The sequence below is a fragment of the Papio anubis genome, chromosome 6 (assembly GCF_008728515.1).
Source record: "Papio anubis isolate 15944 chromosome 6, Panubis1.0, whole genome shotgun sequence".
NCBI classification, from domain to species: Eukaryota; Metazoa; Chordata; class Mammalia; order Primates; family Cercopithecidae; genus Papio; species Papio anubis.
This window is the reverse complement of record NC_044981.1, coordinates 130,010,016-130,025,599: the sequence shown is the minus strand read 5'-3', so window position 1 is coordinate 130,025,599 and position 15,584 is coordinate 130,010,016.

The following is a 15,584-nucleotide window of genomic DNA, read 5'->3' as shown; positions in this document are numbered from 1 at the left end:
AGTTGGACCAGGATCAAATCTTGCATGTAGGACATGTCTGTGATGTCTAGGAATGCTTGTGGACATTCCTTTGACTTTTTGAGATGGAGTTTCATTCTTGGTGCCCAGGTTGGAGTGCAGTGGTGCAATCTTGGCTCACTGCAACCTCTTCTGGGTTCAAGTGATTCTCTTGCCTCAGTCTCCCAAGCAGCTGGGATTGTAGATGCCTGGCAATTTTTTGTATTTTTTAGTAGAGATGGGGTTTTACCATGCTGGCCAGCATGGTCTCGAACCGCAGGTGATCCACCAGTTTTGGCCTCCCAAAGTGCGGGGATGACAAGTATGAGCCACCATGCCTGGCCTCTGTTTTGTGCAGTAGCGAGAGGGGCTTGAATGCATCACGGTCCCTAGGAATCTCCACAGTGAAAGAAGCCATGGCTGGTGTTCGGTGTATTCAAACTTGGATAAATGTACTGTTAAAAGAATGTGAGGCCGTGTACTTCCTCAATCCTGGTTTTGAAAACTACCAACGTTTTTCTTTGCATCTTAATACGTTAACAGGCTGAAGGCCTTAATTGGGAATCAGAGTAGGGTCTCCCATACTGGTTGGTTTGGTAGTTACAGCTACAGCTGGTTGACCTTAGCATGGTGGTGACATTGAGTGGCCTCATGGAAAGCAAGGATCTCCGAAATACTTTCTCTGAAGTGTGTAACCTGGAAATGTGTTAACATTGAAATTGTCAACTTTATGTACTCTGGCTTTTCTGAGAAAAGTTCACTTTGAATTCTAGTTTCCATGTATCACCAATCTTTGTTGACATTTTTGAGTGCCTGTTGCATATATGGCACTGTTAGGGCTGTTACATATGTTCAATTAGAATGGAAAGCAGGTGAAGTGTCTTACATGTGTGGTTTTTTTTTTGTAGAGATGGGATTTCACCACATTGTCCAGGCTCAGATTTTTTTTGTTATTGTGGTATTTCCATGTCCACTGTCACCTCAGCTGCAAAACACCAAAGTCAGAAGGAATGTTAATCCCAAGGTTTGGTTTGGTTTTGTTTTGTTTTTCTTGAAACGGAGTCTCCCTATGTCACCCAGGCTGGAGTGCAGTGGCACAATCTTGGCTCATTGCGACCTCTGCCTCCAGAGTAGCTGGGATTACAGGTGCATGCCACCATGCCCAGCTAATTTTTGTATTTTTAGTAGAGACAGGGTTTCACTATGTTGGCCAGGCTAGTCTGTAACTCCTGACCTCAGGTGTTGGATTGGCCTCTCAAAGCTGGGATTACAGGTATGAGCCACCGTACCCGGCCTAAAATCTAACCTTAACTCTGCATTTTCCCTTCTTGTTGCTCTGTGTTTGCTCCTCCAAGTCATTGAAACGTCTCCATCCTCAGACTTTTGTCTGTTTTCTGGCTGTTGTCCTCACTGGAGACTGCTCGTGTGCTTGCCAGCAGCCTCTGGTCAAATGCAGTGGCTCAATCCCAGCCTTTTCCTGACCTCCAGGATTTTGTTTTAAGTGCTGTTGGCATTTTGACGGTTACATTTCAGTTCTTTCCCTTCTGCCTGTGCTTTCAATTGTAATAGTTTCCAGAGTTCAGGTGAGCATCAGTTTGCTTCTCTGCAGCCTTCCTGGGACATTCTCCCACTCCCACAGCTTCCCCTGTTTCCCAAGTCTATTTTGTGTTTTTTGATCCACTCTCAGCTGTACCAGACAATTTCCCCAGGAACACCCACTTGCTTTTCAAATTTTGCATGCCTTGAAGTGAACTTTATCATCACTAACATGTTTTTGTTAGAGGGAAAGAAAGCTGACCATGTGGTATGTACCAGACTGCGTTCATTATCACTTGTTACTACCTACCACCTTCCCATGCCAAAGGCCTTGGCATCCTCAACTCCTACCTGCGCTGTAAAGGAAGGTCTTACTACTGTCAGTCTCATCCAGATGATTTTCAAGATATGAGTCACTCCATTCCAGTTACTCATCCAGACTTCTGAGTTGTAGTTACTGAAAAGTGATCATGCCCATCTCTTCATAACTTTGGTTTGTTTGAAGTACCTCTACTTTTCTCCATCTGGATATCTCCTACTCATTCTTCAAAACTCAGTGCAAATGTAGTGTCAGCTTCAGAGTGTGATTTGCCTGTGTAGCTTATATGGGATCACTGGGGAGCCCATTAAAGCAAAAGTGCCAGTACAGAAGCAGATGTGTTCATTGTTTTATGTAGGAAAATAGTTTTATGAAACCAGTTGCTGTGTGTGCTCAGAATCTTGTTGAGGACATCCCTCATGAACCCAAAAGGAGAGCTGTTTGAGCCAAGCACTTGATGTTTTCTTGCACCCATGGACAATGAGACTTGTGACTCCCTGTGTACTTTGGCTGTGAGAGCCTCCAAATGAAAAACTCCATTTTCTTTCTATTCTTTATTTTTATTTTTGCTTCATTCTGATTTTATTAAAGTGTATTCTATGTATTTCTGATAAACCACTTTAAATGCTTTAAAAAATGAATGAGAGGTGGGGTGCGGTGGCTCATGCCTTAATCCCAGCACTTTGGGAAGCTGAGACGGGCGGATCACAAGGTCAGGAGTTTGAGACCAGCCTGGCCAACAGGGTGAAACCCCGTCTCTACTAAAAATACGAAAAATAGCTGGGCGTGGTGGCAGGTACCTGTAATCCCAGCTACTCGGGAGGCTGATGCAGGAGAATCATTTGAACCTTGGCAGGTGGAGGTTGCAGTGAGCCAAGATTGTGTCATTGCACTCCAGCCTGGGCAACAGGACGAGACTCCATCTCAAAAAAAAAAAAAAAAATTGAGAACAAAGATTGTAAAAAGCCTCTATTAGACTGCTATTATAAACAAGTATTGTCAGTCTTTAACTGGATTGTTGAGGCAACAGAAGCATTACATAGACAGGGCTTATAAACCCTAGGAAAGTGTGGAAACATCTACTAGTCTTAACTAAGGACTAATCTTGCCCTTAATGGAGTTTGAATTTTTTTTTTTTTTTTTTTTTTTTGAGACGGAGTCTCACTCTGTCGCCCAGGCTGGAGTGCAGTGGCTGGATCTCAGCTCACTGCAAGCTCCGCCTCCCGTGTTTTTGCCATTCTCTTGCCTCAGCCTCCCCAGTAGCTGGGACTACAGGCGCCCGCCACCATGCCCGGCTAGTTTTTTTTGTATTTTTTAGTAGAGACGGGGTTTCACCGTGTTAGCCAGGATGGTCGCGATCTCCTGACCTCGTGATCCGCCCGTCTCGGCCTCCCAAAGTTGGATTTCTTTTTTTAAATGAGTTCGTTATTTAAAGAGTTGTGCTCAAGGACTATGTTAAGCACAAGTACTCCTGAGAGCCACTGAGAAGGAAGAGACTAGTCAGGGAATAAGGTCACAGCCATCACCACTCCAGGACAAGGATGGGACAGGCCGATGGCAGAGAAGGGTACAGCGTTGTCTTCCCAGCCAGGCATGTTCAAAAAGGTCAATCCACGTGCTAGAACAACTTCAGCAGTAAGTCCCAGCAAGAGTAAAAGAGATGGCGTGGTTAAGGAGGTGATCTGGGGAGAGGCCACAAGACTCACTCAGGGCACCAGTCTGACTCACTGCTGGTGGCTTGGGATATAGAAGTACTGACACAGCAGAATGTTCAGAAGGATTGGGACCAAGCCGATCCCAGGCAAAAATAAACCATGAATTCTTTTTTGAAAGCATGGTTTGACACTTCAAATATAACAGTACATCTCAATTCAAATTGCTTTATCATAAATGAGATGTTTCAGCCAGCTTTTATCCCAGAGTTTACAGATCGTAATCTTAGTCTGTTGATAAATCGTATTCAAATCTGGCTTTTACTTGGGAAGGCTTACAAATCAGGGTGGAGGATGAATCTTCTAACGTTTCTTCCTCTATGTTGATGGGCAGTTTTCTAAGCTCTTCCCTACTTTGTGAAATATACCTACAGAGTATTTTTTATCCCCTTTTCCACCCCCTCCTCTTTCTTCTTCCTTTCTTCTTCTTTTTTTTTACCCCCGCTAAATGTTCAGTGACGGTTTTCATCACCACACTGTTAATTTGGCTTCCACAGTACCTTAGTTTTTGGAAGGAAATGTGCCAGAGAAGAGACAGAAGTGTCTTTCTGTTGTGTTTTTCTATCTCGTTTGAGTTTGTTTCTTTTAAATATGAATTAAGCAAACTGAACGACAAAGATTGTGAAGATAGAGACCCTGGTGATCCTCCTGAGGCCCTACCAATCAGTGAGGTTCTATTTGCCTTTCACTTTTTGATGATAAAGGGAGAGAAAAAAAATTTGTTTTTGTTTATTTTGTTTTTTGTTTTTTTGAGATGGAGTCTCGCTCTGTTGCCCAGGTTGGAGTGCAGTGGCACAATCTTGGCTCACTATAGCCTCTGCCTCCCGGGTTCAAGTGATTCTTCTGCTTCAGCTTCCCGAGTAACTGGGACTAGAGGCGCGCGCCACCCTGCCCGGCCAATTTTTGCATTTTTAGTAGAGACGGGGGTTTCACCATATTGGCCAGGCTGGTCTCAAACTCCTGACCTTGTGATCTGCCTGCCTCGGCCTCCCAAAGTGCTGGGATTACAGGTGTGAGCCACTGTGCCCGGCCAGGGAGAGAAAAAATTGTAAAGCATCAATTCAGAATGCTTTAGTTTAGAAAATATTTATTAGGCCAATTTCAAATAAAAGACTAGGCATAGCTATAAGTATATTCATCACAGAGCTACAATACTTTGTGTTGATGATGGAGGAGAATTGAATAAAATGTATGTTTACATAGTGGGATATTAGGATGCCACCAAAATGGACAGTATGGAAGGGCATTTGTTAATATACATTTTTTGAAAAGTAGTTGAACGTAAAATAAAAATTTTCTTAAAAAAAAAAAAAGGAAATACTAAAATAATATAGAATATAAAGGGGCCGAGTGCAGTGGCTCACGCCTGCAATTCTAACACTTTGGGAGGCCAAGGTGGGCGCAGATCACCTGAAGTCAGGAGTTCGAGACCAGCCTGGCGAACACGGTGACACCCTGTCTCTACCAAAAATGCAAAAATTAGCCAGGCATGGTGGCAGTCGCCTGTAATCCCAGCTACTCGGGAGGCTGAGGTGGGAGAATCTCTTGAACCCGGGAGGCGGAGGTTGCAGTGAACCAAGATCGCATCACTGCACTCCAGCCTGGGGCAACAGAGCGAGACTCAGTCTCAAAAAAATAAAAAAAATAAAGATAAAAGAATATGAAGGTACATGCTGGCAGAGAACACAGGTTGGAAGGATATACATCAAGGTGTTAATGTTTCTAGGAAGGTTTTCCATTTGCTTGTTTTCTTTTTCGTCTAATCAACATGTATTGCTTTTGAAGTAAAATATTTATTTTTATTTATTTTTATTTTTTAAAGGAAAGTTTACTTGGAAGAAACCCAAGTGGGCTCTGAGAAAGAAGGTCAAGTGCCAAGAAAACATTTTAAATTAAAGAAATGAAATAATGATACAGTACATTCTTGGGGTTAATTTGAGTGCCATTAATATAATAATCTTTTTTTTTTCTTTTTTTTTTTGAGATTTTGAGATTTTTTGAGTCTCGCTCTGTCGCCCAGGCTGGAGTGCAGTGGCACCATCTCGGCTCACTGCAAGCTCCGCCTCCCGGGTTCACACCATTCTCCTGCCTCAGCCTCTGGAGTATCCGGGACTACAGGCAGCTGCCACCACGCTTGGCTAATTTTTTTGTATTTTTTTGTTTTTTTAGTAGAGACGGGGTTTCACCGTGTTATCCAGGATGGTCTCGATCTCCTGACCTCGTGATCCGCCCGCCTCTGCCTCCCAAAGTGCTGGGATTACAGGCGTGAGCCACCACACCCGGCTTTAGTATAATAATCTTTTTAAAAATTTGTGTTTTGTGAATCAAGTGAATTTATACTTGTCTATACTTTCAGTTGTAAAAACAAAACTGCTTAAAATGAATGAATTCATGCCTAGCCAACAGAGGGCAGTAAGAAACTGATGCCAGCTGAGGGACAGGTCAGTGAGAAACAGGAAGACAAGGTAAGAAGCAGGGACTATAGCAGGTTCACCCTAGGAAAAGATTCTTATCCCATTCTCTGAAGATTTTGAGAATTCTATTTGTAGGAATAGAGATTATAGGATATTGTTGAGCTTAGTTTACTATTTCTGGTTGCATTTATTTGCTTTTTACAAATTGTTACCCCCATTTGGATTGAGTTTAATAAAAGCTTCCAATAACAATAATAATACCAAATTAGCCTTGCTCTTAGACCATTTGCATTTAAACTCTTTAAATACTAAAGGACATTGGCATTTTCTAACTCACATAACATTATTTCAATTAGTTGTAATTTTAAGTAGTTTAATGAAGTTTTATAAATGATATCAATTAGAATTCTATAACCACCTCAGTGGACGCTGGCTGTTTTTTATCTTTCTTCCAAGGTTACTAATATTGCTCAATTGCAATATATATGTATGAAATAAAAATCAGAAATTATAAAAATTTAAACCGTTGATTTTCAATGTTTTCTCCGCCATATTGAGAATATGCCTAGAACTACCTGAAGAACAAGTTTCCAGAGAAAGCCTATTCTGGTAAATGGGCATAATTTGGAGATGATCAAGGCAAGGGGTATGCTTTGGAGATTAAATTCTCCACACCGTAGTTCCATGGGAGCATTAACTATGTTCTGAGCCTTTATCTCCCGTGCCTAGGACAGTGCGTGGTATGGCAGGCACTCAGATATTTCACTTGTCTGTTTGTGAGCTTTCTTTTCAGGCTTAAACTCCTCAGCCTTTATTCACCCTCTATTTTTTAAGGTTCCTTTTCCTCTGGCAACAAAAGTAAGTCTCTCAGGTTGGGCTGCTTTGAGTCGAGTGTGGAGCCAAGCTGTCTCAACTTCCTTTCTCTCCAGCTCCACTCTAGGGAGCAGGGCATAGAAACAAATCCTATCACAATGTGGAGTACATGGCTCTAAGAAGCTGAAAAAATAAGTTTAAAAGCCATTGTGAGACCTGGGAACAGTAAAAAGCATGTGAATTCAGGGAAACTGTTTTTACATTGCAATAATTTCTTTTTGAAGCTTATTTATTGAGACATATGCCAACAGCACAGAATTATACGAGTGATGTGAATTAAACCTTATACAAATGTAGTATTTGTCTCTTTATTTTTCCTTCTCTCAACTACCCCCAACTAAAATTTACAAATGGATATAAAAATCCTGTTTGTACCTCGTTGGCTCGTTAGAGAAATACTGAGTCAAAGGTCTGTGATATTTCACAGTGCTGCCCCCAGGTGAAAAGAAGCAAAATGCACATAAAAAAATAAATAAATATGAGATGCATAAGGGGAATATAAAATATTAGCATACAAAATACTACAAATTAAAAAGCCCGCCTTCTCTTGTAGATTTGATGCTGGATAAACTTGATGGATTCTAGGAGTCAGCAGATGTTTTGCCAAATGGGTACATGTTGTGTTTTGCAGGAGGTACTTAGCCCCACGAGGGTCATAACGTGATGCAGTTATGCCACTCTTTCAGGAGGAAATGCACATGTAATTTAAGAATAAATTAAAACCTTTTCTACATTTCCTCACAAGCTGCATTTTGAAATAACATTATCCATTTCAAAATATTATATTCCAAATTTCTATCATGTGAAGACTCTAGAAAAGTTTACTCCAAAATAATGAAAATGATAACATAATGTGAACGATGCTGAAGTGCAAAAGCAGAATTCAGAGTTGTATGTGAAGAGGAAATGATACGCAATAAATCTGTTAGATATTTTTAGTAACATATCAGGGCATAAAAGGCGGAGTTGTCATATTACCTTTGTTGTTGTGTTGTCTTGTGAAGTGAGTCTCATCCAAAGTATTTTGGGTTGCACTGCTGCCTTCTAGAAGTGCTCAGTATAGAATACAGGACAGATGAAGTTTAACAGTCACTTTGGTTTGACACTATTGTGTTGGGTTGCAGTGAAAATAAAACAGATAAGAAGTGAACTGGTCTTCAAATAAACTTCTATATTGCAGTGAAACTGCTAAGGTGTTTCTCCTGTCGTAGCAATGGGCAACAACACGACCTTTTATGATCCAGAAACCTGCCTGGCCAATGAATCGAATACATCCCAGTACAAGACAATTTTAAAGTCCGTGTTCAAAGTTTATTTGCAGCAAATAGAGTTAATACTTTAAAAGCAGAAGTATTAGGCTGGGTGCAGTGGCTCATGCCTGTAATCCCAGCACTTTGGGAGGCTGAGGCGGCAGGCAGATCACCTGAGGTTAGGAGTTCAAGACCAGCCTGGCCAGCATGATTAAACCCTGTCTCTACTAAAAATATAAAAATTAGCCAGGCACGGGACGCATGCCTGTAATCCCAGTTACTCAGGAGGCTGAGGCAGGAGGATCACTTGAACCTGAGAGGCAGAGGTTGCACTGCAGCCTGAGAGACAGAATGAGACTCCATCTCCACAAAAAGAAAGAAAAAAAAAAAGCAGTATTTCTTGGTGGTGGTGGAGAGGAGGCAATGGGAAAAGGAGACAGAGAAAGTGAGGGAGGGATGGAGAGAGAGGGAGACAGAGGGAGAGAAAAATGTTCAGGTCACTATAAATTAGTACAGAGGATTCCTATTTTTTTTTTTTTGCCCCATGCTGGTGATTTTCTCAAGTTAAAAAATGAAAACGAAATGCCAGCATTCACTTTTTATTTTGGAAATTCAGCTTGATGCAATTGTTAGTTGAAAATAAATGTAAATAGGCCGGGCACAATGGTTCACGCCTGTAATCCCAGCACTTTGGGAGGCCGAGGTGGGTGAATCACAAGGTCAAGAGATCAAGACCATCTTGGCCAACATGGTGAAACCCTGTCTTTACTAAAAATATAAAAATTAGCTGGGTCTGGTGGCAGGCGCCTGTAGTCTCAGCTACTTGGGAGGCTGAGTCAGGAGAATCACTTGAACTCGGGAGGCAGAGGTTGCAGAGAGCCGAGACTGCGCCACTGCACTCCAGCCTGGTGGCAGAGCGAGATTCTGTCTCGAAAAACAAAACAAAACAAACAAACAAACAAAAAAAACAGAAAAAAAAAGAAAATAAATGTAAATAAACTGAATATTATCTGACTGATTCTGCTTTCATTGCATTGGATAGAACTCAGTAGTTGTTTTCTCTGGAGATAACAGAAAGTCTCAATTGAAAGAGCATTTTATTGAAGTGAAAAGAACTTATAATTAATTGTCAGTTCACGGATTTTTACTTGTGCTGAAAATCTTTAAGGCAGCAAATAAAATGTTCCTCTACCTGTGCACTTTATTCTCCTACTAAGATATTCAAATTTGAAAATTAACAGCTAGTTTGGATGAGATATGCAAACTTCTATTTAAGAAAAGCAATATATTTAATAATATTTATATTGCCTTATCTGAATTGGAAGACAACCAAAAAATAATATATGTGTATTATTTTATTTATTTGTTTTTTTTCTTTTGAGATAGAGTCTTGCTCTGTCACCTAGGCTGGAATGCAATGGCGTGATCTCAGCCCACTGCAGCCTCTGCCTCCCAGGTTCAAGCGATTCTCCTGCCTCAGCCTTCTGAGTAGCTGGGATTACAGGCACAAGCCACCATGCCCAGCTAATTTTTGTATTTTTAGTAGAGATGGAATTTCATCATGTTAGCCAGGCTGGTCTCAAACTCCTGACCTCAGGTAACGCACCCACATTGGCCTCTCAAAGTGCTGAAATTACAGGTGTGATCGACTGCGTCTGGCCCCAACATATAAATAATATGTAAATAATAATAAAACTCTGTAGAGTTGAGTGGATGATCATGTAAACCAACTCCTTTTAACCTTGTTCTGTGATTCCAGAAATCTATAGATTCTTTGATTTCTATTTCAATGACTTGATAATGAGAGTTAAATAATTGCGCAAATAAATATTGGGGATTTATTTTATAATAACATCTTGTTATATTAGGTGATTCCCAAATTACTTCATTTTTTATTTTAGTCTTTTGAAGAGGGTCTACCATGGTGGAGGGACTCTTACATAATACAAGGGTCTATTTAAGATTAACCATTTAGTATAAAACAAAAAGGTATATTTATATATTTATGATGATCATTTCCCAAAGTTAGCTTATTGTTAAATGATGCAAAATTTAGGGAATTAAAGCAAACAACCCAAACTATTAAAGTATTCTTCCTAATGACATAAGTGATCTTCTTTAATACTGTCACCGAAGGTAAATAAATATTAATGACAATTATGGTAAAAGTTATTTTCCTGAGTGTCAGCAGCCACCTTGCCTCTATTATAATGATTGGTTTTGATATTTTCTAGAAGTAATTATACGGCCAGACCAAAATATGACCTTCCTACTTTCTTTCCTGTGTTTCTGGAGAAGATGCTTTCTCTTGCCTCTAGAGAATTTAGGCCTGATGTAACAATATTTTTCCACTGCAGATTCTACTGGAATTGGAGTCTGAGGTTTTTTTGGTTTTTGTTTTCTTCTTGAGACGGAGTTTCACTCTGTCACCCAGGTTGAAGTTCAGTGTCGCAGTCTCGGCTCACTGCAATCTCTGTCTCCTGAGTTCAAACAATTCTGCCTCAGCCTCCCAAGCAGCTGGGACTGCAGGCCTGCGCCACCATGCCCAGTTATTTTATTTTATATTATTTTTATTTTTTGTATTTTTAATAAAGACGGGGTTTCACCATGTTGATCAGGCTGGTTTTGAACTCCTGACCTCAGGTGATCCACCTGCCTCAGTCTCCCAAAGTGTTGAGATTACAGGTGTGAGCCACTGTGCCTGGCCAAGTCTGAGTTTTTAAGATGGAAGAGACTTGAGAAATGGTCTAGTTTGATTCCTTCATTTTCCAAATGAGAAGATAGACCCCCAAGTTCCAGGACATGACCCAAGAAACCTTTGAACATTGTGTAAACTGCCTGATTATAGGATTTGCCATTTTGTTGAATATTAGAATAGTTTGTATTTAATATATGTAGAAGGATTATTATTATTATTATTATTAGACAGAGTCTTGCTCTGTCATCAGGCTGGAGTACAGTGGCATGATCTTGGCTCACTGCAACTTCCGCCTCCCGAGTTCAAGCGACTCGCCTGCCTCAGCCTCCCAAGTAGCTGGGACCATAGGTGCACACCACCATGCCCAGCCAGTTTTTTGTATTTTAGTAGAGATGGGGTTTCACCATGTTAGCCAGGATGGTCTTGATCTCCTGACCTTGTGATCCACCTGCCTCAGCCTCCCAAAGTGCTGGGATTACAGGTTTGAGCCACCACGCCTGGCCCTGAAGGAATATATTTTATAAATTGGTAGGTAGCTTCCACAAGAGGCATGTAGAGATTTGGAAAAAAAAAAACTGTTTATACAAAGCTAACTTTCAAATGTACAAACATAGTCTTCCATAAGTCATTCATTTGCAATGCTCTGCACTTTGAGTTTTGCTGTGCAAAAACTGTGCAATATTTTCCTGATCTCTACTTATTCCATATTATCCAGACCAACAACAGTGGTTCAGCATGGTTGGTCTTTCTGAATTCTCCAGAAAGAGGGATTTACAACACTGAGTCTTATCAAGCCCTCAGTAGGGGAGCAACACAGGTGAATTAATAGGGCCAAGGAGACACCTTTAAAGAAAAGGGATGGGAAGGGGAGCTATTTGTCCAGAAAATAGTGATTTGAAGAAAACCAATCTGGAAGTGTATGATGAGGGTATATTTTATAAAAGATTACAGCTAGCTGCTTTGCCTTGCCATGAAATAAACAAATGAGAATTAATTTTTAGAAGAGATTATAATAACTTTAAATGAGGAATGTTGCTACCTATAGTTGATTATAAAGGGAATTGGGCTTTTAAATATAATACTGGGTTAAGTACACTTCTTCTGAGACCCTGTCAGCAGAATTCTGATGTTTGTAATTGGAAAAGAGAATATCTCTTAAGGATCTCTTTAACAAGTCAGCCTAAGACACAGATTCTCATCCTCAACTAGAATACTACTCCCATTCACAAAAACCTGGGGAATATGATCACATTAATGCCCAATAGATTTATAGCAAGAATAAGAGCAAAATAAAATCTATGTATTTTGAAGACATGGACTTTCCTAGTGGATATATTTTCAGATTCTAAGAGTTGGAGGTAAAAATGTTTTTTTAAAGTTTATTTTTTTTAGTTAGTGTATTATTTGTATCTGCTTTGGTAAAATTTCAAAATAAGACAGTGATTTCTATTGTTTTGGTTAACTTTTGCCTTCCTCATACTCTCTGTGAGTATTCTAAATTTGAGATTGTTGGTGATAAATCCATTTCCTGAGAACATTTTAGCTAGTATTAAAACTTAATATATGCGGTTATTATTTTTAAAGTTTAAATTTTTTTATGTTTACATTTTAAAAATGAACGACTGAAATGTAGGTAACATGAGGAGAGCAATATTCTGAAAAATGAGGTGAAGTACCAATTTAATGTTTAGATAAAGACCAACATTTCTTTAGAATAACTTTTATTTAAAGACATATCAAATTTAAAACATTATTATGACACTGTCAATTTGAATAAGATTGGTTTTTAATCTATGGCTAGAGAAAGTTTACAAAAGAACCAACAGTCTCTGGTTTGTAGTTTTATCCAATTTTACTTTTCAGTCCTTTTGAGGGTAATTTCATTACATTCTGTGCAGTAAACAGGAGATGGCAGCATTACTTCAGCCATTCAAAAAGACACTCAAATTAATCCCTTCTGAAAAGAGAAGGCTGGGAGCTGACGGAGAGTAGAGATTTAGCAGCAGGTGCTACAATGTACATAGAACAGAGGAATGTATGTTTCCTATGTAGGATACATAGGAAACAAATGTGAAATAAAACTGTTTAATGCCTCTGAATGCTGCACATTTTTACGCATATTTTCCAGTATAACAACCCCTTCCCTTGTAAAAGTGAAATGGGTCAGATGTTGAGATTTTTATGGGATTTAGAAAGCTGTGTATACATAACGAAGAGCTTGGCTCTACAGCTGCAGGATTTTTAATCTCTATTTTTAATGGAGTAGTAATTTTCTAAGAACACTAGACACTCATCTTCTTTATTTCTTCTCGAATTTCTTAGCATACATTAATAATAATATGGAACTGGGGTCTAAGGTCAAAAAAATACATACCTGATCCAAACTGTTAGTATCTCTTACAACTGTTAATGCAGGAGATAAAATATTAGAGTGGTAAATCCATGGGCCTCCAGGCCTCAGCTCCTTTTTCACGTCTAATTTGATACCTCTCCTTGAGGACGCAGCTTCTCAGGAGCACAGATCTGTAATATACAAACTGGATATATTTTGTTGAATTTTTTTATATATCTGTAAATAAATTTACTTATGTTTTGTTTGTGAAAAATTTGTAACCGTCTTTCTTAGCTTCCTTCAGGAAATCTAACCAGCTATTGGTGGAAGAATACTTGGAAAATCAAAAATTTTATTAACTTTAAGTAAAAGAAGAGAAAATGAAGGCCTAAATAGAAGTTTCCTTGATGCTGATGTTTGACCTTTACCCTGGTTAAGGAAGAAAAGATTCAAAGAATTGTTCAAAGATTCAAAGAAAAGATTCAAAAATTGTCTCCATTCAAAGAATGGAGACTTGAATTCCAGCCTTTATCTTCATTTTAAAGTCTATATTCTTAGGAGCCTTGTTTAGGAGATATTTCGCCAAACCCTATTTTTAAAATATGGATTTTTGTTGCTCATTTTAACTAACGTCTGAGCTTTAATTTCCTCATATCTGCACATAATTTGCTTTAAGCTATGATTGCTTATTTTTTCTCTTTTGAGAAAGCAACCTTTCCATGTTGGTATAAGTTTAGCTTGTATGTACTAAGCAGAACATTTTATTAATATGCCAACCATTTCTCCATTAAAATCCAAGTCTATCACATACATAAATATAGCTTTTATGGGTTCACCAGAGATCCAAACGTGAACCTGAAATTTAGTCTACCACTTGGCAGCTTATGTCAACTGGCAGGGCTTCTATATCAGAAATAATGACTTGAGTGTGAGTTTGAATAAATGAAAACCATAGATATTTAATCATAATGCAGTCAGAGGTTTATCCTGGGCTCCATAAACAGTGGGGAGGGCATAACTAGTCTTGAAACACTTTTCACTTTTCTTTTTCAATATGTTCTGTCTTCTCATTAAGTAATTGTGAATAAAGACACTGATACTAATTTTTATCCTCTTTGACATGCTAAGGGCTTTAAAATGTGATATTTGACAGAGTCTTGGTCTATTTGGAGGGCCAACCACTGAGCATCAGATTGGAGATTCTTATGGTGTCCATACTAAGGCCTTTGAAAAGTGGTAACTCAGAGAGGTGAATGCAAGGGCTTTTAAGATGTCTGTGTCTGTACCCATATCTGTCTCTCTCTTTCTCTCTCTCTCTCATTTTGTGGTTGGCAACGTACACTGCCTTTATAGTCAGGGGAGCTTGAATGTGAATCCTGCTTTGCCAGTTACTGATTGTGAGACAACAGAGAAGTCATTTCACTTATATAAACCTCATGTTTTTTTTTTTTTTTAATAGGTATGTTTTTGTGAGGATGAGATTATATGTATAAAGTACTTTTGTCCAATGTCTCAAACATAAATAATGGTGGTTGTTATTATGATACAGAATTATCAGAGCAAATTTAAATGTATATAATATTTTTAAAGAATACAATTCGATTACTTTTTCTTTGCAAAACTCTACCTTATATAAAGATAGTTTTAAGATCTGTTAAAACTCGAATATTCCCTATGGAATAGGTTAAAACTTTTCGTTACACAGTGCTTGAGACAATATATTTGTGTAACCTTCTCTGAAAAGTTTTATAAATAGTTTTCATAGACCATGGACTTTATTAGGGTCCCAGTCCTAAGGGGTCTATAGAAGCCTGTCTAAAGATTATTTAGAAAGATTATAGAAAACTGTTCAGTCCAATGGGTGTTTATGTCTGTTCAGACCCTTGCTCTTGGCTTCAGCTCTCAGCTGTGGCTTTGTGCCCTTGGAGATAGCATGCTTGTTAAGTGCATTGGTTTTAGCCACTTAGAGCAGTTGCTGCTCTGAACAGAATTGCCCAAACAGAACACTCATTTTTGCACACTATTTACTGAGTGTTTAACACAATGTTTTATTTCTTATTTATGTAGAATTTTTTTTTTGTCGCCTAAGAAACAAAACGAGTTTAAATATTTCTTTTAAATATTTCCAAAGTCTAGGCCTTCAGCCTTGGAAGTTCTTTGATATTGAATCCTTTGTGTTTTCTTTCAGTTACAATTCAGGTCTTTGAGCAGCGAGGTCAGATAATCTTGTTCCTTGCTCTTCGTTCTTCTCTGCCTGCCCTTTCTTATCTCTTCTAGCCCCTCGTTTGTACAGCCCAAATTAGCCTATAGATTGCATCTTTGGTTAAGAGTTTCTTGAAGGTAGGGAACACACTTCTTATGTGCTTTCCTCAATGGCTAATAAGATATTTTGTTCAAAAGTACTTAAAATGAGGACATTAAAATGATCTATGATCATATTTTCTGTGTTGGGG